This window comes from Myotis nattereri (genome assembly GCF_964212035.1).
Source record: "Myotis nattereri genome assembly, chromosome: 21".
Lineage (NCBI taxonomy): Eukaryota > Metazoa > Chordata > Mammalia > Chiroptera > Vespertilionidae > Myotis > Myotis nattereri.
The window spans coordinates 14,279,375-14,303,120 of NC_138097.1; the positions used below are offsets into that span (position 1 = coordinate 14,279,375).

General features: G+C 39.8%; 2 long non-coding RNA genes across 2 annotated transcripts in view; one reads left to right on the top strand and one right to left on the bottom strand.

Annotated features, from left to right (window-relative positions):
• Positions 1 to 1,215: 1,215 nt before the first annotated feature.
• Positions 1,216 to 14,647, bottom strand: LOC308535829. Its single transcript, XR_013997302.1, has 5 exons — positions 13,666 to 14,647; positions 12,988 to 13,056; positions 12,344 to 12,427; positions 6,792 to 6,860; positions 1,216 to 1,593 (listed from the first exon to the last, which is right to left on the bottom strand). It is a non-coding gene; the product is annotated as an uncharacterized lncRNA (long non-coding RNA).
• Positions 14,648 to 16,290: 1,643 nt separating this feature from the next.
• LOC308535830 overlaps positions 16,291 to 23,746 on the top strand; it is a 32,740-nt gene continuing 25,284 nt past the window's right edge. Inside the window, exons 1-2 of the long non-coding RNA XR_013997303.1 lie at positions 16,291 to 16,476; positions 21,438 to 21,522. This is a non-coding gene — a long non-coding RNA (uncharacterized lncRNA). The remainder of the gene's footprint in view (positions 16,477 to 21,437; positions 21,523 to 23,746) is intronic.

Below are 23,746 nucleotides of genomic sequence, written 5' to 3' on the forward strand. Positions count from 1 at the left end.
TTCTCTCAAAAAGCACCCAAGAAAATATTCACACATCAAAAAAAAGAAATCAAATCAACTTTCCCTACTCAACATTATAATCTTCCAGAACCATGTCCTTTCCTCAATGTTGATATCCACTTTCGCTTTATACCCAACAAAAGCAACAAGTTGCATCTAGGTCAATGTAAAAGCCATAATCAAAACCCAGTTTCAATTCCACACTTTCTACAAAAGGTGATTTTGTACCAAAATCCAAATCCAAAATTCTACTTTTGATATATACAAACCAACCACTTCAAACCATTCAATGAGAACACATACTGCACATGTACTGATAATGGATATGTATGCTATATAGTATTTGACATTAATCACAAATCACAGTATCATTAGCTATTTTCTCTCTCACACACACAAAAACACATCAAGGCGAACTTTCCATGTATAATGGGAAAATATCAACAATTGATTTGGTTTATCCAAATAAAGCCTATCACACATTTATAAACTTAGTGTCAGTTGATTATCAATAAAACGCCAGTATTCACCTGGAAATCAAATGTCAACTGTGACATGGTGTGATTCATTTATTCTGAATTCCTAAATGTAGAGAATAAGAAAAATACAGAATATTCCTATTTTATATTTACATCACGTATATTATAGACAATATTGTCACCAAAATTTTAAGGCCTTTTATGAATATCTTAAAGGACATTCCCTTATAAATCCAACATTTCTTCCCCTAACATTAACTAGACAAGAGGCATCTGTTTTGTTCAGATGAATATTCTATCGCAAGATGTTTTATTTTCAATATTAAGAAGTGGAGATAAAAAAGACTTTTTTAGCAACACAAAACTCAGAAAAATACTGTTATCACTCATCCTGAATTTTGAGACAAAATGCATTTTGTTTTAAACGTTCACTAAAATCATGTGGCAAGTTAAAGATTCTATTATTACCTATTGACTGGTTATTTTGCAAGATATTCAAGAAGGCATAAAACGGCATTTAACCAAACGCCTATTTCTTAAAGCACAAATAAATTTCCACAACTGGTGGAAATAAATCTTAATCAACGACGTAAAATATTTTCCAACACACCATTGCCATTTTACCAGCTTTATTCAGTACACTTCACTGCTGGACAACTGTAAAGGCCCAATTGTTATTTACGGCGCACATTTAATGTAATGAGTCTTCAGCTTAAAAAAAAAAAGCCCAAACTGAGAAATTTTAAAGTGTTAGAAATTTTATTAAAATTAACATTTCACAAGGTCATATTCATACAAATCAAATTGAAAAAAATTCCAGACATACAAACTATCATCTCTGTTAACGTGCCATCTTTCATCTCCAAATGTCAAAAATGGGCTTGTTTAATGATACAAAAAGTCTTTGGAAAGTCAAATTCACTGTCCATCTGTGTTGGGTAAGAAACCTATTGTCTTCATTCATTTCATGAAATCCATGTTAAATGAACCCTGTCTTGGTTGTGTATTATCACAGCACTCTTGTATTAATCCATTTTCCTCTATTCCCCATAGTGGACTGCCATCTTGATTTCTCAGCGGTAGGGTCCATTTGAGACGCTTCAAGCTGTGGGTGCTTGATGAAAACATTAAAAGAAAAAACGCTGTTGGAATACCTTCAAACAGAGAACATCCACCCACCTTGAAGACACTCTTACCATACACAAAGCTTTAATTCTGTAACAGCTTTAAACTATGAAACTGTCTTATTTAAAGTTGTATGTACTACACACAACTTGTCACTGAGAGAATCAAAGACTGCACACAAGTAACAAAGTTCTTTTACTATCACAGATACACATGTAACCATAAAAAAGCAGCAGTAGCCTGGCCAGCTTAGCTCAGTGGTTAAGCATGAACCAGGTCATGGTTCGATTCCAAGTCAGTGCACATGCCCAGGTTGCGGCCTCAACCCCATTGGGGGGGCGTGCAGAAGGCAGCCAATGATTCTCTCTCATCACTGATGTTTCTATTTCTCTCTCTCCCTCTCCCTTCCTCTCTGAAATCAAAAATTTTTTTTTTTTTTCAAAAAGTAGCAGTAAAGAGATAAATTTTTACTAGTTAAATGCGATACTGTTTTAGTGTTTGTAGAAGACAAAAATTCAAATTCAAAAACCCTGGAAAGCTAAATTACAGCAACACTATGGATTTTAAATCTCAATGAAGAACTTTCCAATATTCTTCTTCCAAAAAAAACAAAACACACACACACACACACACACACACACACACACACTAATTATGTAAAAGAATCCTAAGGAATAAAAGAAACCAAAGCAGTGGATCAATCATAGCATAGTTTTCCAGTTAACAGATATTAATTTTGCTTAGAATATCGCAAAGAGACAACAAAAATGCCACTATCTTTAGCTACATATCTGAGAATGCTGGAAATATGTAGCTACTAGGGGGAAAAAAGATAAAAAAGGCAAAGTGTCAGTTTGGCTTATTTGATATTTGCCATTAAATGCTATAAGATTGCAAATTATATACAAATAAAATACTCCCACTGCCAAAATATCAAATGTTTCTCAGAGAATGACAAATACATTACTTAACTACTTTGAATTAAAGGGATAAGTGGGAAGCCAAGTGATTTTAACATTAAAAAAGAATCCTGATGAATCAGGATCCACATAATTGCAAATGTAAGTTTTAGCCCTGGTCTTCTCTGTAAATTATGCAGCTCTCAAACTAAATTTATAAAGTCTGGGTGACTGACTAAGAGGTTATTAAGTATAATAGCATTTTTGCTCATTAGGTAGTTAATACCTTGTATCCTAAACTGTAATTAAAATTTGTTGTCTACTATCTATAATAATCTATAATAATAAAAGTGTAATATGCTAATTAGACCAGATGTCCTTCCCGGTGGATGAACCGGAGCCACATGCACAAATTTCGTGCGTCGGGCCTCTAGTATACAATAAAAAAATCTACTTAATAAACTATCTGGTTAACCAAGAAACACTACCATCCATATTTTTTAAAAAACTAAAAATGAGTGTCACAAAATCAGTAATAAACGAAACTATTTCTCAATTATTTTGCCGATTTCTCTCCAGCCTGAAACTCATTCATTCCCCACATCAGTAAAATATCTTCCATTTGAACTGTTCATTCCTTTAAGTTAAGGGATATACACTTCTATATAGAACTATAGAAATAAAAATACCTTCATTCTTCTTGCAGAGTTCATTATAAAACTATTTTCCCCCAATCTCTATTGTTTTGGTGCAAAATCAAGCTCTAAATGAAGTTGGGGCAGTAAATACTACTATGATGAACAATGAAACTAAAGCATTGATATCAAGTTACAATCATTTCGATGTCTATAGGTGCAATTTATTCAATTTAGTACATGAAATGATAAATCAATGCTCTATTTTCTTCTGCCATAGAGTAAGAGGTAAATTTATCCAGGACTTTATATAAAAGCCCATTATCCTTTAAATTAAAAAAAAAAAACAAACCTAATGAGATTAAAAGCATTCCAAAATTACTCAAAATCACTAGCTTCTGTAATAAAAATAAAATAGAAAAAACTTAATATATTGGTCATTCTGTCATATATGATGTTATATATTTAATATAGTAAAAAAAAAGGGGGGGGGGCTGGGAATTGAAAAAAAAAAATGCTAAAAGAGAAAGCAGATACTTCCATAACATTAAAAACCAGGATCAATCTGTACTCCTTAAAGTCAATCAAAAGCCAAAAGTAAGAATCTTATTAATGTAAGTAAAAGTGCTCAGTCAAGCATCAAAGCATCTAAAAGTAGGGGATTTAGGAGTAAGCCATTCATTTTCATGGAATTCCAAATTCTTACAAAACCTAAAACTGCTAGTAAGCAAAGTTACATTAAAAATTAAAAAGAAAGCAGGCATGAGTTCTTTGAGCCTAGAAATATTCTTGGTAACAAAATCCAGTTCATTTGTGAAGGAGTAACAGCAGTACCTACCTCATGTAGCAGTGTAAGGCTTAAATGAGATAGTATCTGTATAGCATTTATATTACCTGGCATATATACAGACCTCAATAAATGTTAGCTTTTACTCTGATACACCACGATAATCACAGTACTTGGGGACCTACAAACTCACCTTACTAAATTCATATAACTTATAATCCCACAGTAATGAAATCTCTGAAGAATCCATAGAATCATGGAGTCAATTACTTAAAACACTTTCTGCTTTAAAAAGACTAAATTAGTCTTGCACTAAAATAACATCAGTACAAAAAAACTGAGTAGAGTTTTGATATCAAAGCCCTACTACGCTACGTCTGTCCAATAACGTGCAAATGGCTGTAGACATCCTGGAGAGATGATGGTTTGATCTAGAATAACATCATCAAAGAGACCCAGATCTTTTGTTTAGTTCACATAAAAGGTAAGCTTCAAGCTCATACTATGGAAAGTTAGACGTTTCCACTATGATGTTCATTAGTTTATGTCTTCTTTTTATGGAAAATTGCTTGTTCTAAATCAAATCCCACAAGCAAAGGTAAAGACTACTATGTTAAGAGAGTAGGAAGTAATTGCTACCTCTTAAAATTCGCCAATCCTGTACATAAAAAAACAAAACAAAACATAAAATTAAGGAGATCTTCTGTTTCAATTCTGATCCAGCAAATTTGTTTCAAAAACAGAGACATTGTAATATAAAGTATTGTTAACTCAAATGCAAGTAAATGGTTCATTACAGAATTGAGTTTATGAGATGTTCCCCCAAAAGAAGTAATCTCCTTATCTCTACTTCCCAACAAACCCCAATTTTTAATCTCAGTAGAAATGTGGGGCACAGGGAGAAATACAAAGAAGTGATTAATGGCTCTTAATTTTAAAAACGGGACTCTAATAATGCCACAATTTACTAAATCATCTTAAAACTGGAACACTTATTGCAAAATCAAAGGAATAGATGGATATAAAATTATCCAGAACAGGAACGTATTTCCCATCATGTAATTAATTAAGGTTTTGTCTTGGTGCTTATGGCTTGATTTCAATATTCTTTGTATTGGTCTTTAATTTGAAAACATTTAATAGAAAACTCACATATTTTGTCTCACTACCCAGTAAGAGCTCAAATCCTTCATAGGATTACAGTATATTAACAAGTCCGGGTCTTGCCCTAGCAGGTTTGGCTCAGTGGATAGAGCAACAGCCTGGGGACTGACACTCTATCAAGAAGGGTCCTGGGTTCAGTTCTAGTCAAGGACCTATGTCTGGGTTTCGGGCTCCATCCCCAGTAGGGGGCGTGCAGAAGGCAGCCGATCCATGATCCTCTCATCATTGATGTTTCTCTCTCTCTCCCTCCCCCTTCCTCTCGGAAATCAATAAAATTAAAGAAATTAAAAAATAAAAAGTCTGGGTCTTAATAAACTAAGTACAAAATGATCTGAGAAAGACCAGCCAACTGTTAATTATGATAACTTAATCATCTTAAAGGTCTTGTCATCAAATGAAATCTTGCCCTTTGCCCCTATAAGTTTAATAGTCAACTACACCTGCTTGAAGAGATTGAGACTTGTAGTTTCTTGTCAATTTTAATTGTTACTGAGTCCAAGGTTTTAGCTTTCAGGCACATTGAAAAAATAAAGTATTAAAACTAATGTTTCAATAATGAATTTCAGTTTGGTTTTTTATTAGACCCAAAACACTACTTGATAAATGTTTAATGGACACTATATATAATAATAAATCAACAAGTATTTATTGAGCATCCACTATATGCCAGGCAATATCTCTTCAAAATATTTGATAAGACAAGGTCAATAATTGTACTATATTAGGAAAGTTTTCATCTCTGCCCTCACCACTCCCATCAAAAAAAAAAAAAAAATTATTATTTTGCAGGCCTTAATGGCCACTTATACAATGGAAGATGAAATAGTAATTAGAATAAAAAATTATCAAGAATCTAATTTCCAAATGTGATTCAAAAATAAGTGTCTTTAACAAACAGCTAGTATGTAATTATCATATGTAAAATTTTTCCAGTAATAAATAAATCCCTTTGAGAATTCATCCAAATTTCTTTACACAGTTTTACCACTAATTCTTTCCCACTATTTCTCAGGTTGGGAATTTGAAAAACTACTCCATAGTAATTGTTACCAAGTCTTCTAATATCAGAGCATAACGCCACTGTCAGAAGAAATTATTATTAGGCTTTCAAAAAAGGGAAGTTCAGAATTAATTTATTAGCATGACTATACTAACATCCATTAAAAAGTATGTTCTATTACCAAAAGGGAAACCAAGAGCTTCTGATTTCTACATACGTAGGATCAAGTTGACAATCGAGATGGATCTAGGACAAGACAGTAACTCTTTTAGGGTTTGTGACCATTAACTACAACTATTCTCAACTCTGCAGTTGTAGTGGGAAAGCAGACACAGATAATGTATAAATGAAAGAGCAGAGCTATGTTCCAATAAAACTTTATTTTTAAAAAATTGGGGGAGTTTACCAACACCCAGATCTAAGGTGGCTAGAAGCATGTTCAACTATGGGTTTCTGTGCATTGTACCTCTTGCCTCAGTTCAATTGAAGAAAGTAGGAAATAATAAGTTAGAATAAATTAATAAGCAAAATTGAAATAATAAACTTCACACACAGCTAACCATGCTGGTTTTATTTTTTTTGTGTTGCTCTGAGCTTCACTAAATCCCTATGTATTTTTACAATTCTGACTCAGGTACTCAAAATTTCCAAAGTCATATTTAAAATTAAAACAGGAAAAAGATGTAAATTGAGTAAACTTACTAAATGCTTCCACCAACATCTATTACGTTGTACAGGCCCTTTAGAGATTCAGTCTCAGGATTCACATTTCTGCAGAAAACAAAAAGAATATAATTTTATGCGTAGAAAAAAATAAAAATAGTATTAATATGCCAGGATTTATTCAGAAACATCTTGTAAGGATCACTCGCCAGAAGCCCAAGACAAGTGTATGTATATAAACATGTAGAAGATAAAAAGTTTTACTGCAGAGGATCTTAAATTTGGCTGTACAGGAGACTCACCTGTAAAATGAGTTACTATAAAAACAAGTGAATGTCTAAATCTCAGTCCCCAAAAACTCCAACAGAGAAGGCAAAAATTTGGGCTCCCCCAGGTAGATTGAATGGATAGCAAGAGTTGAGACCCAGCTGTTTAGTAGAGCCAACATCACTACTTAATAGTACAAAATTATTTTATCTTCTGGTCTCTCATTTGTCTACATTTAAAAGTCCTAAAGGAAAACTTGCATTACCTACCTACAAGATCTTGTTTTCTCATTTTATATATTGTCACTAGAGGCCCAGTATATAGGATTCATACACTGCTGGGGGGCGTGGCTTGCGGGGATTGGCCCATTGTGAGAGCGCTGAGGTCAGCTGAGCAGCAGCACTCCCATTGTGGGAGCGCATTGACCACCAGGGGGCAGCTCCTGCATTGAGCATCTGCCCCCTGGTGGTCATTGTGTGCCATAATGAGCGGTTGACCGGTCATTCCACTATTTGGTCACTGGGCTTTTATTATACAGGTATTATTTTAAATTATCACGTACACTATTCTAAGGTAAAGTGTTGGAAAGGAATCCTTAGGCACAATTTCAAACTATTTTTATTAATTGTACTGATTTACTCAACTCAAATCCTTTCTAAAATATATACTTGATTAACAAAAATATCATATCCATGCTTTTCACTAGTTAAGATTATCATAAAGTAAACATGGAAGAGTTGTTTCCTATATCTCAAATATCTTCTGAATATAGGTTAAATACTATTTTAAGTCACTCCTGCTCCAAAGCATGTTTATAATAATCTCAATATGTTGACCTACCCAAAAAAGCTGTTTAGAAGTTCAGCATCAAAGTATAGCAATTTAAAAATTTTTAGAAAGCCAAAGCACTGTTTAGGATTTAGGTTAAACTTAGCTACCCAAATGTTTTTCCAGGCTATGATTTCAAATTTTCAAATTATAAAGCAAGCTCCTGATTTTCTTACCAAGTCTAAATTCCTTTAGTCATTTTGACTAATCAATCAATACAGCAAAAATTGGCTTCAAAATTACCTCTAAAAGTAAGGTGCCAAAAAATATCCTCCCACCGGGTAACAAAGCAATTTATAAGAAACAGAATTATTTATTTTAAGCTTCCAATTTAGTCAGACTTTATAAGGAAGAGAGGATTTTCTGAATAAAGACAAAATTTAAATCATCCAAGTAAAATAAACTTATATAACCCCTAAGAGAAGGGTGTAACTGATTTAAGGACTACTGGTGGAAGAAATGTCCCATTCGTCTGATAATGTGCTTGTACAAAAAAGCTACCTACCAATGTAAGAATGTACCTCTGGGTTTAGCCTCCACCAAATATAGAAAAGGACTGGGAGCTCACTTTGTGCTAACACAAATATAATCTATTATACTGGCTCCTTCCCAAAATTTACGAAGTAGTGCTTTGTGCCGTCCTTTGAAGGGGAAGCAGCCAAGGTCCGCTTAAGCAGACTATACAAGTTGGTAATTTTGCTCATGTTCCTACCTATCTTTAATATTTTGCAGTACTATAGATTCTCATTGAATATGAAATTATAGGCGCCATGTAAATAACCATTTTGGTAGCTGGATCTTTTATAATAAAAGGCAAAGACAGTTTTAGTCAAGTCTTACGTTATCATCATTAGTCCATTTGTGCTTTTCTTATAATATTTGTCACCTTTTAAAACCCTTCAAACAATTTTTAACATTTAAACTAAGAATAAGATCAGAGAAGACTATGAAATATAAAATGTCTTCCACAAAAATAAGGTAGTGACAGTCATTAGAAAACTGCCACAAGACAACTCACAAACCATTAAAATGTTAAGCAAAATATCTAACATGACAGTCTAAATTAAAATTCTTATGATTACTATATAGTACACATATATAATTCATTGTTTGGAAAATATTTCATTTCATATAAATGGCTTAGCTTCAAAAGCATAGGATTATTTTTCAAAAAACAAGACTATATTTAGCTTTACACTATGTTTAAATCAACTATCAAATTGTTGTAAGAAAACATGCTACTTAATTCTATGTAAAAATAATCATTTAAATTTTAACGGTTAATTTACACTCAGAAGTAACAGCCAAAATGAAAATCAAAAGTTTGAACTAAGCCACTCAATCTGTAAAGGAAAGGTAGCTGGTAAAACAATGATATCTAAATATAGAAATTTCGTAAGTTAATTATGCCAGGTATTATCACTGATAATCCCAATGGTCAGCTGCAAATGTTTCATTAGATACAATAAGCTTTTTTTAATGTAAAGAGGGAAGGAAGGAGCGAGGAGAGAGGGAGCAAGAAAGAGGGAAAAAGAGAAAAAGAAAAAGAGAGGGAGAGAGAGAGAGAGAGAGAGAAATACCGATTTGTCGTCCCACTTATTTATGCATTTGTTGACTGCTTTTTGTATGTGTCCTGTCGGGAAATCGAACCTGAAACTGGCTTTTGGAACGGTGCTCTAATCAACTGAACTACCCGACCAGGGCCTAAAGTTTAAATATATTTAATCAAATAATTATTTTCAAAACTCCAAATAATGCTTTTTACTACAGCATTCTAAATCTTAATTGTTTAAAAACAAATTAAGATCGACTTTCCAATTTCTTCATATATATACTGTTTATTAATATCTGGAAATTCCTAAAATTAAGAATGCCGGTTACGCGATTGCACGGGTCTCATCTTACTCAAACAGTTTCACCACAGAACTACATGATGTGCGATGCAAAAATTATAAAAACTATTCTCCACTTTTTGTAAGAGAAGTAGACACTTCTATTATTTTTATAGCAGAATTTAAGAGCTAAATGGTATCTTAAGAGATTGGAAACTCCAAATACTTTGTACTAAAAGTAGACTAAGGTGTACACTGAATAAAATGTCAACATTATAGGGCTAATTTACATTAGAAGCTGGGTCTCTTGATTGCTGAATCTCAGTTGTATTTGCCACCGTATCACACACCTCTACCTTTCATTAATAAAGAAGATAGAGATGTCCTTAAATTATCCTTTGCCCCTTATGCTATGCCTCTCAACAAAGAATTAAAACAGACAGGAGAAAGAGTAAATTCATTGGTTGTCCCAGTCCCGGTATTTTAATAATTAAGAAACTGAGAAACAGTAAATTAACCTTGAAAAAATGTTTATATTCAAAATGATCTATTTCACATAATCTAGCCTCTAAGTGTTATGCCATGGTTTAAAAAAAAAGTATAATTAACTATGAGCATGGCTTCTTTCATTTCTGTGGAACTTCAGATAATTTTTTAAACAGCTATTAATTACCATGATAACAAACGCAAATCCAACCTAATCACCAACTTGATCGGGTGATTTTGCATTCAAGAATTGGTTAAAAATGCTCAATTAAAAGTAAATATTTAACATTTACTACTTTGATCCGCTAAGCAGAAAATAGCATTTAACTAAATAATTTACTTTCCTAATGAAATATAGTAATTTAAAATAATAGTACCTACATTTATATTTGTCTTCATGTATCCATTATTCTTGTCCATCAAACTTATTATTGCCCATTATACAACCTTGGTTAAAACCCCAAATAACGAAACAATGAATATAAGCACTATCATGAAGTTCAGCTGAAGTACATGAAAACCTTAAAATGTGATCTATTATAATCCTGTATCTTGTTGGTGATAAAGGAAGCGTTGTATTCCATTAGACGAGTAGAAATTACTACATCGTTTAGATTTTTCTATAAATACTAAAAAAATAAAAATCTTCATTTAACATTCCTAACCTTAAACCGTTCATTTATTTATGGGTTAAATTAACACCTTTGGTAGGCCACTATAAATTTATTGCCATGTTATACTTAACCTATGTCACACTTCACATACGTTTGTGTCTTAAGAGGCCCAATTCTCAAATTTGTAAGTGCCAACCAACCACATATGAATTACAATAATTTGCATAGAGACAACTAACATCGGCATTTGTGTTAAAGAAGCTTGGGGTAGCCCTAGCTGGTTTGGCTCAGTGGATGGAGTGTAGGCCTGTGGACTGAAGGGTCCCCGGTTCGATTGCAGTCAAGGGCACATGCCTGGGTTGGGGGCTCAATCCCCAGTAGGGGGCGTGCAGGAGGCAGACCATCAATGATTCTCTTTCATCATTGATGTTTCTATCTCTTTCTCCCTCTCCCTTCCTCTCTGAAATCAATAAAAATAAATAAAAGCTGTTGAGCAAAATATGTTACTAAAAAGAAAAAGAAGACGCTTGGGGTAAAAGATGTTTTGATTATTTTTCGTGGCGCGTTTTGTCTTTCAAACACTAAAGGTGTAACATTCCGTTTTCTTTCACGTATGATAAACACAAATTTGATCAAATTGCAAAGGACTGGAGAGGAAAAATTAAACTAAAGCAAAGTCAATAAAAATGTTATCTTTATCACCTATTTGAATCAACAGAATAAGCAAACACCAAAAGATAAAAAGATTTTCCACATAAATGTCAAGGACAAAGGTAAATTTGCCCTTACATTAACTAATGGTTATTTGGGTATTCTTAACATTCCCCAAGATATTACTATATTTTCTCTGTCAAATCCTTACTAATCTCAACTTGAGATTAATTTTCACATTCAGTATTAACTTATGAATAAAGAATATTTTTTGAAAATTATCAGTGGACACGTTTTTTCACTCACATATCTAGTTTTAAGATGTAAAATTATTGTATGTTTATTGAAAATTACTTCTTCCTTTTACGACTTAAAAATAATTATTAAGTTACGGAGGTCTCTATAAATGCTTTATTCTAGTTTTCCGTAAAATAAGTCATTTTTGTACGTTTGAAAACTCAGGAAAATGGGTAAAGCGACTAAAATCCATTAAGTAGCAACTAGAATATGGAATTCTATTTCGTTTTGGAAATATGGTTCTTTTAAGAATCCCAAGATCTGCAAATGCAAAATTCTAGGCCATTTCTAAAACGTGATCAGTATCATCAAAAGGAATGTACACTTAAGATCGTAAAGATAATTTCGATGATTCAACTCCTGATTTATCCTGGAGCACCATTTTATTGGAAAGTACTTAATGTCTTTCTGTTCTGATAGAAACTACATGTGTCAACTATTTCAATGTTAATACAAAAAAGCTTTGATATAAAGAAATGGCATTTGATGGGCTTTTTCTCATCTTTTCAAGATAAACAGTCTGCCGTTTGTTTCATTGACAAAATTTACTGATATTTTCCTACTCAAATTGTGGTAGGCACTAAATTTCAGATGGTGGGTAAAAACATTTACTTACTTGCTATATAAAATACCGACTTCTGCAAAGATTTCCTTTATCCTCAGATATAAAACTCCATGGTCTCTGTCTTCAAAATGGTTTCTTTTGGGGGAAAAAGAAATATTCTAAGCAATTTATTGATTTAACAACCAACAGCAAGTAGGGAGAAGTGTTTTAAAACTTTTTATTATATAAAAGAAACAAAAACTAAAATCTATGCTCACAAAAATTGATTTTTAAAATGTTCTTCCCTAAAATCTATTAGTAGAAATAATAACTAGCTCAAATTTTCCAATAAATTTATTTATTTACATGTTTAAAAGATTAAAACTGTTTGCACAGTGTATTAGAGACCTAAAAAGAAAAAGTCTATCTTTGGTTCATAGTTTTCCTCAAAATATAATTAGTCTTTTTTTGTTCCCAAAATTAAACAAAGGCGTAAAGGACCTTTCAGTGTTTCAAACTATATACGGTTGAGTTACAACAGCTATGCATTTATACTTTCTATCCCATGAAAAGATTTAAAAGCTTGGTAAAATTATTTCTGATATTTACTCATATTCATAATCACTACTTGCTGGAAATATAAATTCTCAAAAGAACCAAAACAAAACCTAATAAGCTTATTTTTATGTCAAAATAATAAAAATTTACCGTCTTACCTCAAATAAAAGAGCTGTATCTGTTCAGAACCATCATCAACCAAATTTTATTTTAATCTTGTAAGTTACCTTAAAAAAAAAAAAAGGAAGATATCAATGTTTTGATTTTTAAACATTTCTTGGCCTAAGTTTCAGTATGATGAAACAATGAGAAGGAAATACTCAATAATCTATGGATAAATCTAAGAGACAGCTCATCGCACACTACCTGTACATTTTAGGTCGCAGTTATTTCTTAACATCTATCAGTCTTTGCTTTCCTCACCTTTTGGTTGCATAGACTAATACTTTTGACTAAGGCATTGAAATAAAAAAAAAATGCAGAAGATTTACATCTTTGGACAGATTTAAGACTATGACCTTGTTTTTATCTTTCCTCTTTTGATGACAGGCAATACCAAAAAAAAAGGGGGGGGGGAAGTTAACCATTTTCAAAGACTCAAATATTAACATTTCCCTTCCCATCGAAGAATGCCTTTTAAAATTATGAGTAATTGAAAATTTACTCTTCTAGGAGAAATTAGGGAAGTTTAAAATGGCCACTGGTTACTTTAAATTTTAAATTACAAGTTATTTGATCTCACCAGGTGGGATACTAGCTTTGTCTTTTAAGCAACTTGCAAAGATGTAGTAACTAGGACATTTATTCAATTTCAAACCAGGGTCTTTAACACTTACAGTCTCTCCCTGCCCCCATTACTCTTGTAAAAAGATCTGATGAGGTAGAAAACGCCAGCAATTATTTTGCACTTCTCTATTCAGAGGGATTCTGAGATACCAGATTCAGAATATTCACTTAAGCCCACTTTCAGCATCCAAAAATTACAAAAACGCCAACTTGCAAAAAACAAAACAAAAACAAAACTGGTACCTAAACAACAGAGCCTGTAAAATCAAGATATGCGCAACTGATGTAACATGTAGCACGAGATGCATGCTCTTCGGAAATAAAACCATTTTACCGACAAAAAGACCTTCCGAAAGGCGGTCGATCACAGCAGTTACCTTTGATCTTAGAAGGGCTGGGTAAACTTGAGTAATTTACCAACAGCCTTTTTAGGCAAAAAAAATCTGCACTTTACAGCACCCAGACCGCAGAATGGAGACAAACCTATTCCAAAAGCACACAAAGGTTTTCTGCACTGGCGGTCTGCTGCAAACCGAAAACTTCAATTCCCTCCCCAACGTTATTCCCAAACGCACAGGCGGAGGACTGCAGCATGCCTGAAACCGACACCTATTAAAAAATACGGTTCGTGCTAAGAACGTCTAGATGTTCCTGCAAGCAACAAATATGGCTCCTCTGCTCCGTCCATTTCCAGAGAGCAAGCCTGCTTTAATATTTACCCTGCGAGAAAGTAACTCCAAAGGGAGATCTGGGGAGGGAGCCGAATAGCCCTTTCTAAAAGTTTTGTCGACCACGGCTTGGGACGATACGGATGATGATGATTTAAAAAAAAAAAAAAAAAAAACAACCGTAAAATGACGAACTGAAACTTTTAAAAGTCTAGGAGCCAGGCTCAAGTGCGTTCCAACATGCAGGTGCGATCAGTTTGCAGATAACGGCTCCTGATGACCTTTTTTTTTTTTAAAAAAAAAAAAAAAAAAAAAAAAGTCCCGAAACGGGTGTATTTCATCCCCATCCAAATATCCAAAAGCCGAAGCAACTCGGCAAATGCCACTTATTATGAACCAGACGTCATCGCCCTGGCCCCAGCATTCAAATCTATTCCCATTAAACCGCCCTGACATGACAGTAAACTTGTCTTTCCCTTTTTTTTTTTTTTTTTTTTTTGAAATGCCAGACGCACTCCTCCCTCCTCCTCCTCCTCCAACTTGCATTTTTTAAAAAGACAACCTTCACGTCATCAAGGTTTTCCAGGGGCGGCAAGTCCCTTCTCCCCGGTGATCCCCGCAGCCGTTTTCAACATCGGCTTTGAAAGAGTTAAGAGCCAACACCCAAAAGGGGAAAAGAAAAAAAAAAAAATAACAGAAAAAAAAAACACAAGTTTTATTTATTTTTTTTTCTTTCAACGTAGCCCGGCTTCCATTGTTCCTTTAAACTCGATCGCTCAAGATGAGTTCCCATCTTACCGGAAAGAGGTGGGGGGGAAAAAAAGCTCCCCCGTAGGAGAGAACCCCAAAAAAGGGTCCTTTTACCCCAAACATCAAAAGAACTCACCCACCGGAACGGAAAGGGGTTCCGCGGTCCTCGCTCGGTTCCCCGCCGGGCTCCCGCCTGCGGGGACCCGCCGCCGCCGCCCCTTTCCCGGCGGGGCCCGGTCCGGGCAGCGAGGCCGCCCCCCGCCCACCGCAGGGTCTGCAACGGGGTCCCCGGCACCCCCGCACCCCCGGGCCCGGCGGCGCTGCCCGTTCGGGGGCCAGCCTCCGACGCCGGCAGGGTTTGCAGGCAGCCGGCCGCGAGGCCCAGCCCGCCACCCCCCTCCCCTCCGGCTCGCACGTTCAAGGACATTTCGCTTTTCCTCCCAAGGACAAAGGACAATAAAGGGGGCCGGGGAGCTCCTTACCCGGTCCGAGCGCAGCCGCCGGCGCCTCGAGGTCGCCCGCACGCGATGCCCGCGCAGGGCCTGGCGCCCGCGCCGCGTCGAGCCGCCGGGACCCCGGGGAGCCTCCGCGGCCGCTGCCGCAGCGGCACTTGGGGCGTCGCGGGCCCCGGCCGTTCCGGGCGCCTCTGCCGCGGAGATCCGACCCCCCCCCGGCGCTCGGCCGATCTCGTCTCGGCCGCGGCCGCTTCGCCCCCCGCGAGGCCTGCGGGCCGCCCCGGCGCAGCTCCCCGCCAGCCGGCGGGTCCCGCGGCCGCGGCGGAACGCCTGACAGCTCGGGGTGCTGCTGCCTCTCCAGCCATCTTGTGCCGTGTGTGTGTGGTGTCTCTCTCCCGTCTCCTCTCTCAGCTTTACTCCCTCCTCCTCCTCCCCCCGCCCCACACACCACACAACATGGCCTCTTCGCTGCGGCGGCGGCTGCGGCGGCGGCAGCAGCAGCTCCGCGGCGTTGCTGCCCGCTCCCCGCCTCCCGCCCGCAGCCCCAGATCCCAGCGCGCACGCGCGCCGCCGCCCGCCCACCGCGGCCATTGGCTCAGCCCGCTTCCTGGCACGCCTCCCTTCTCCCCCGAGCGTCCTCACGCACGCTCGCAGGCGTCTCTCTTCCCCTTAACAACAACTGCCTCAATGCGATTGGTGCGTTCTGACCCCGCCCCCTTCCACTTTCTCCACGCCGATAGGCTGGCCTTCGTGTCATTCACCTCCCGTAGGGGTTTATGATTTTCTGAAGCGGCGGAGGCCCGCGATTGGCGGGTGTGGAAACCTTTGGTTGGCAACAGTTGCTCTGCGCCCCGCAGTGCGGACCCCTCAGGGCTGACTTGGGGGGGCTTCCTAGCGCGGTGTCCGGGCCAGAATTACTGGTACAGTGATCTGGAGATAAGGCCTTCGCTTCTGGAAAAAGCTCAGGACTCGGTGCTTCTGAATTCAGGTTTTTGCATTTTTTTTTTTTTTTGTGAAATGGAAAAATGACTGACATTTTGACAAGCAAACAACGACGACGCAGGTTCCTAGCCCTCAGGCGAGCAGCCATATCTCCTCGGCGTTAGATAGGCCTCGAGATTTTTCTCCTAAACAGCCAGGCCGTCGTCCCTCCGGGTCCCGTCTGACTGAACCTGAGGGCGAGCGCGCTTCCGGTGGCCCATTCAGGGGAGCCCGCCTGCTGGGGTGTCCTGGGCCCCCCACCCCATCGTCCTCCTGGGCCCGAGGCCGCCCCGGAGCGTCCAGGGCGGTATTGGTTACCTGGGAGGTGGGGGCCTCAATGATCGCGGTCTGGTCTGCCCTAGAGTTTGTTTCGTTTAAGCACATCTCCCCTTTTTTCATTAATTCTTGGACCTGGAAGTGCCGCTAGGCCAGCGGTTCTCAACCTGTGGGTCGCGACCCCTTTTGGCGGTCGAACGCCCCTTTCACAGGGGTCGCCTAAGCCCATCGTGCATAGCAGATATTGACGTGACGATTCGTCACAGTAGCAACATGACAGTTAGGAAATAACCACGAAAATAATGTGATGGTTGGGGGTCACCACATGGGGAACTGTATTTAAAGGGCCAGAAGGTTGAGAACCACTGCTCTAGGCAAACCACTGGAATAACTGAAAACGTACACTTTCCTCTGAATTCAATGGGAAAAGAAAAAGAGGGGGTTCTCTTTCTCTCTCTCTCTCTCACCCACTGTTAGCATTTTCAGAAATCTTGCTCCTTCTGGCAAGGGACCTGGAGTAAAGGAAAGGCACCCCAGCTTTTGACAGATTTTTTTGGGGGGGAGGGGTCTTGAGGCTAGGGGGCGTGGCTTCTTCAGTTCTCCCCAGACCCTAGACCTGGGTGAAAATCGGAGGATGTGGGATGCTCCGGGGGCCTAGGAACTAGCTCTGGCCCCTTCTTTTTATTTATTTACTTTATTGATGTCAGAGAGGAAGGGAGAGAGAGAGAAACATCCATGATGAGAGAGAATCAGGGATCAGCTGCCTCCTGCACGCTCCCTACTGGGGACCAGGCCGCAACCCCGGCAGGTGCCCTTGACGGGGAATCGAACCTGGGACCCATCAGCCCGCAGGCCGACGCTCTATCCACTGAGCCACAGCAGCTGGGGCCTGACCCCTTCTTTTTATTTATTTATTTATTATTTTTAAAAATTTTTTTTTTTTTTGGCCCCTTCTTTTTAAAAGGACACCGCTGTTCATCGACTTGGCTCCATAGGGCACCGGCTGCTCAGGGCAGAGCGAGGACTGGGACCCACCGTTCCTGCCATAGATCTGAGGTTCCTTCTGTGTCCCCTGGCCGCCCTCCTTAGCCATATAACGGGCGCCCTCCGTGGGCGCACAAAAGGATGCGGCTTTCGCTGAAATGGAACATTCTCCGTTTCATGTCCAAGGGTCGTTCCCCGCTGACACCCTAGGGACCAGGCAGACCCAGCCAAGAGGTTGTTCTCCGGAACAGCCCCACCCCGAGCCCTTCTTGCATCTTTCTTCCCCGCGAGCGCTCGCTGTGCTATTCTTCATGCCCCCACCCAACACCCCCACCACCACCACCACCACCACCACCACCACCACCTGACGTCCGTCTGTGATTCTGCCCTTTCAGGATTTACCTCCCAAGAACTTCCCGTGTCAGCAAAACAGGCCTGGACAGGCCTTTCCTTCATTGCCGACCGGTCGTTTTCATGGCTAGCTTATCCCAGGGGCCAGATAAGTTCCTATTGAACGGGGACAAAACACAAACACACACGTTTTATCATTTATCAATGTGAAAGGCACGCCTTGAAATTAAATACCCATTGCATTTTGAAGTTACTTATGACATGTTCTTACAAGCTCATATCTTTTGCAAGTAGGATATTTGGTGAAACACTGTGTAATATGGAATTCTCGTGATCCGTCCGCAATGTTCTAAGCCAGCCGTGGGCAAACTACGGGCCCGTTTGAAATGAATAAAACTAAAAAAAAAAAAAAAAGACCGTACCCTTTTATGTCATGATGTTGACTTTGAATTGATATTAGTTCACACAAACACTCCATCCATGCTTTTGTTCCGGCCCTCCGGTCCAGTGTAAGAACCCATTGTGGCCCTCGAGTCAAAAAGTTTGCCCACCCCTGTTCTAAGCCTTCGGGGGTAGAGAACTCAGTTGAGCACACAACACCCCGATGGGGGACTATTATTATTTCTGTGTATTATCTCTACCAGGAAACGGACACACAGGGGTCTACTTGGCCCAGGTTCACACTGCTGACAAGTATTGGAACCCGGATTGAGCCCAGGTAGTCGGGTTCAGACCCATTCCCTCCTGCCCTTCCAGGTTCTTTTTTTAACATTTAAGGAACCATATTCTTTTTGTTGTTGTTTGTTTGTGTTGGGGTTGTTTTTTTTTTTGAAATATACTTTTTTTCATTGATTTCAGAGAAGAAAGGAGAGAGAGAGAAACATCAATGATGAGAGAATCATTGACCGGCTGCCTCCTGCACGCCCCCTCCTCGGGGGAAGGGGATCAAGCCCGTGCAACCTGGGCATGTGCCCTTGGCCCAAATCGAACCCTCTAGCCCAGTGGTCGGAAAACTCATTAGTCAACAGAGCCAAATATCAACAGTACAACGATTGAAATTTCTTTTGAGAGCCACATTTTTTAAACTTAAGCTATATAGGTAGGTACATTGTTATTAACTTAATGAGGGTCCTCCTAAGGCTTAGGAAGAGCCACACTCAAGGGGCCAAACAGTCGCATGTGGCTCGCGAGCCGCAGTTTGCCGACCACAGCTTTAGTCCATAGGCCGATGCTCTATCCACTGAGCCAAACGGGCTAGGGCCCGGTTTCTTGTTTTGAAGGCGGTCCCCGGTGCCAAATAGATTCAGTTGGATCTTCTAGTGTGTGGTGCTGCCTGATTTGCCAGCTCCTTCCTCGCCTATTTCTTTGAGGTCTTCCACCTTCAGCATTGGGCCTCCCTCCACTGGGCATTGTCAGACCCTTTCTAACTTAATTCCCAGCCCTGGGCCCCATCCTGTGGTTGTCGGTCTCCCGGCATGCCAACTGAGAACCATCTAGCTCTCTCTTCTTTTGTTCCTTCTTTGATTGTGAACCGTCACTCCAACGGTTCAGCTGTGGGGCGACACCCCCTTAATAAACATACACCTTGGTCGGCCTCCATAAAACATCTTCCTTCTCCAAAGCTTACACCCCCATACCCCTTCCCTTCAGAGCAGGCCCTTATCTGCTTCATTGAAACTATTCTCTATCCCACATGACAGCCATGACTTCTTTTGCCATATCTATTCCGTGTCTTTAGCCATCACTTTTATAAAAAAAAATACATTTTTATTGATTTCAGAGAGGAAGGGAGAGGGAGAGAGAGACATCAAAGATGAGAAAGAATCATTGATGGGCTGCCTCCTGCATGCCTCCCATTGGGGGTGGAGCCCACAACCCGGGCATGTGCCCTGACTGGGAATCGAACCGTGACCTCCTGGTTCCTAGGTCAACACTCAACCACTGAGCCACACCGGCCAGGCTACCCATCACTCTTTAAAGCTAGACTAGCTTTGTCCTAGATTAAAAGCACCTGACACCTGGCAGACCGCATGCTATGCCCTCCGCAGTTCCTTTTCGAGCTAAGTGATCTGCCAGTGAACCGAGAGGCGATCCCTCCCTCCCCCAGTCCTGCTGGTTCCTATTACTGCTGCGTCTCTCCCGGGGAAAAACGCAGAGCAGCGCCCTGAGCCTTGGCTCGCTTAGTGGAAAAGCCGCTGCATGTGCTCTCAAGTACTTCTGGCCCCGTGTCACTGTGCCCAAGAGAATATTTCTGGACGGATTCAAGGATCTGTTGACACTGATCATCTCCAAGGGGACCTCAGAGGGAGATGGAGAATAGCCGTGGGTCTAAGAGCACTTTTCACTCTACACCCCTTGGGGACTTTTTTGAACTATGTCGGCGGTTCTCAACCTGTGGGTCGCGACCCCTTTGGCAGTCTGAACGACCCTGTCACAGGGGTCGCCTAAGAGCATCCTGCATATCAGATATTGACGTGACGATTCATCACAGTAGCAACATGACAGTGATGAAATAGCCACGAAAATAATGTTATGGTTGGGTCACAACATGAGGCACTGTATTTAAAGGGCCAGAAGGTTGAGAACCACTGAACTGTGTGAATATATCACCTTTTTTTTTTTTTTTTTTTAATGAAAGAGAATAGAAAAGAAGTAAACTCAGATAATCTGCTGAACTGAAAGCTGACACTATTGGAAAGGAAAATGACCACACCCCCCCCCCCCAACACACACACACACACCACTTTGTAATCATCCCTGTCAGCTGCATTTTTCCCCTTTTAAGTTCTTTTTTTCTTGATGAAATAAAAGTCACACAGCACTCAGTACCTCCAGGGATGTAAGGGGGACCTGAAATGTCCCTGGTTGATGATAAGGATTCCTGGTATATAAAAGGCGGGGGGGGGGAATAAAATGGGGGAGCAGCTTGCACTCCCGATGTGACATGGCCTCACACACTGCAGACCAGGGCTTCCCGCGGTTCTCCCTGCTTCCCCGCAGCTCCCCAGGCCTGTTCCCCCCGTTTCTGCCCTCCTCTCCTCTGGTAGTAATTAAAGGAGGCGGAGAGAGACGCGGGTCTGCCTTTCTCCCCGTTCCCTTCCTTTGTACCTACTTTTGCCTGGGGTGGCCCCTTTAGAAAGCTACCCCCGCTCATCCCAGAGGCTCAGTCATGACCTTGGCTCTGAGTCCCCGAGATGCAGTGTTCAAATACAGGCCTTTGCGGATTCCTGCAGCTCTCCTCCTGCTCTTTGCAGCTTCTCTGGCTGCTCAGACTCTGAGTGACTTACATACCGACTGCCTTATTTCTGCCTGCACCCTGCTCCTTCACGAGTGGCAATATCTCTTTCTTTTTCCCAGGGTGCACCGCAAACAGGATTGAAGCTCATTTGATGCTCAAAATATGATCTCCAAGCACAGTTTTGGAGCTTCTTCCATGTACCAGGTACTGTTCCAGAAACTGGCAATACTGCATGGACTGGGGTATCTATTCTTATGGAGTTTACATTTAAAATATATATATATATTATATATATATAATATATATTATTATATATTATATATATTATTATATATAATTATATAATATATTATATATATTATTAATATATATTATATATAATATATATATTATTATATATATAAATTATATAATATTATATATATATATAATTGATTTCAGAGAGGAAGGGAGAGGGAGAGAGAGAGAAACATCAATGATGAGAGAGAATCATTGATCGGCTGCCTGGAGCTTACATTCTAATGGGGCAGGAATCCACAAATCAGAAAATACCAGGTATGACAAGTGTCATGATGATGGGAGCCTAATTTCAGTTGAATGGGCAGGGAAGGCCTCTCTGAGGAGGCGACATTTAAGTAGAAGCAGGAAGGATGCAAAGGAGGCAGCTATGTGTATAGCCACACACAGGTTCCAAGAGAAGATGGCAGATGGCATGCATGCAACTCATTTTGCTCCGTTCCCAAACTGCACTAAACATAGATTTTCCTTCTTTTTTTTTTTTACAAGTCATAAACTCAGAAGGAAATGTTAACTTAAATCCCTCTATAATTTGGAATTTGATTTTCTTAGAGTAGTGGTGAATAATCATTTTTGCATTATCCAAGCTTTTGAGTTCTTTTTTTAAAACAAAAATATATATTTTTATTGATTTTAAAGAGGAAGGAAGAGGGGGAGAGAGAGAGAAACATCAATGATGAAAGAGAATCATCCATCCGCTGCCTCCTTCATGCCCCACATTGGGGAATGAGCCCACAACATGTGCCCTGACCAGGAATTGAACTGTGACCACCTGGTTCATAGGTCGATGCTCAACCACTGAGCTATGCTGGCCAGGTAAAGCCTTTGAGTTCTAATGTAATCTTTAGGCATCTCAGGAAAATGCACATTCTACATATACAGTCGTCATATAATTTTGGAGGTCCACAGACCCCATTCAAGGGAGAAGTACATCTTTTCTCATGTTTGGCCTTAGCATGTAAGCTCAGATTTCCCTCTTGAAGCCATTCTGTTGTCCACCAGCCCACCTTTCGTTGGAAATGCTCTTTCCCTTTTACTCAGAAACTCTATAACCTTATTAAATTTCACAAGGAAATATAAGGGAACTTGTGCTTCCCAGCCAAGATGTGCTATCGGGAACGAGATTTGCATGTCCGCACAAAACAAAGCAAAACAGACCAGATACAAGAAACAAGGGATTTTAAGACATTACATGTCAGGAGACAAAGGACCATGAAGCTTGAGTACAGGAAGCATGAGGTAAGTACTGCCGTTGTCCAGCTGACTTCCTGGAGTGTGTTTTCAGGCTTCAGTTCTGCAGGGAGGGGGCAAAGGGGGTAACTCGGGCAAAGCCTGGCAGTCTCCCTGAATGGAGGAGATGGACCTGGGAGTCCAGAGAAGGCAAGGTGGCTGGAGATAGCAGGACAGAGTACCAGAGGGAAGAGAACATGAGCCATGGGAGGGAAGAAAGTGAAGATCTTGGCTTCATAAATATTAACAAGTCTCTTCTTTGAAATTGTTAGGAAAATGAAAAAAGCCACAAATTGGGACAGAGCATTTGTAAATCACACATCTGACACAGGACTTGTACCAGAGTATGTAATGAATGCTGAACACTCAATAATAATAAACAACCCAATTTTTTTAATGGGCAAAAATTTCAGAGGCAGTTAGTTGACCAAAGAAAATATACAGATGGCAAATAAGCACATGAAAAGAGACTCGCCGAAACCGGTTTGGCTCAGTGGATGGAGCGTCGGCTTGCGGACTGAAGGGTCCCAGGTTCGGTTCCGGTCAAGGGCATGTACCTGGGTTGCGGGCACATGCCCCAGTGGGAGATGTGCAGGAGGCAGCTGATCGATGTTCCTCTCTCATCGATGTTTCTGACTCTCTATCTCTCTCCCTTCCTCTCTGTGAAAAATCAATAAAATATATATTAAAAAAAAAAAAGAAAGAAAAGAGACTCAATATCATTACTCTCAAAAATAATTTTGCCGGAGTGAAAAAAGCCAGACAAAAGAGTACATAATTTATTATTCCGTTTATATGAAATTCTAGTAAATGCAAACTAATAGAAAAATGACTAATACTTTGGTGACCTGGGACTGGGAGAGGGTAGGGAGAGGGGGTTGTGATTTCAAAGGGCCTGAGG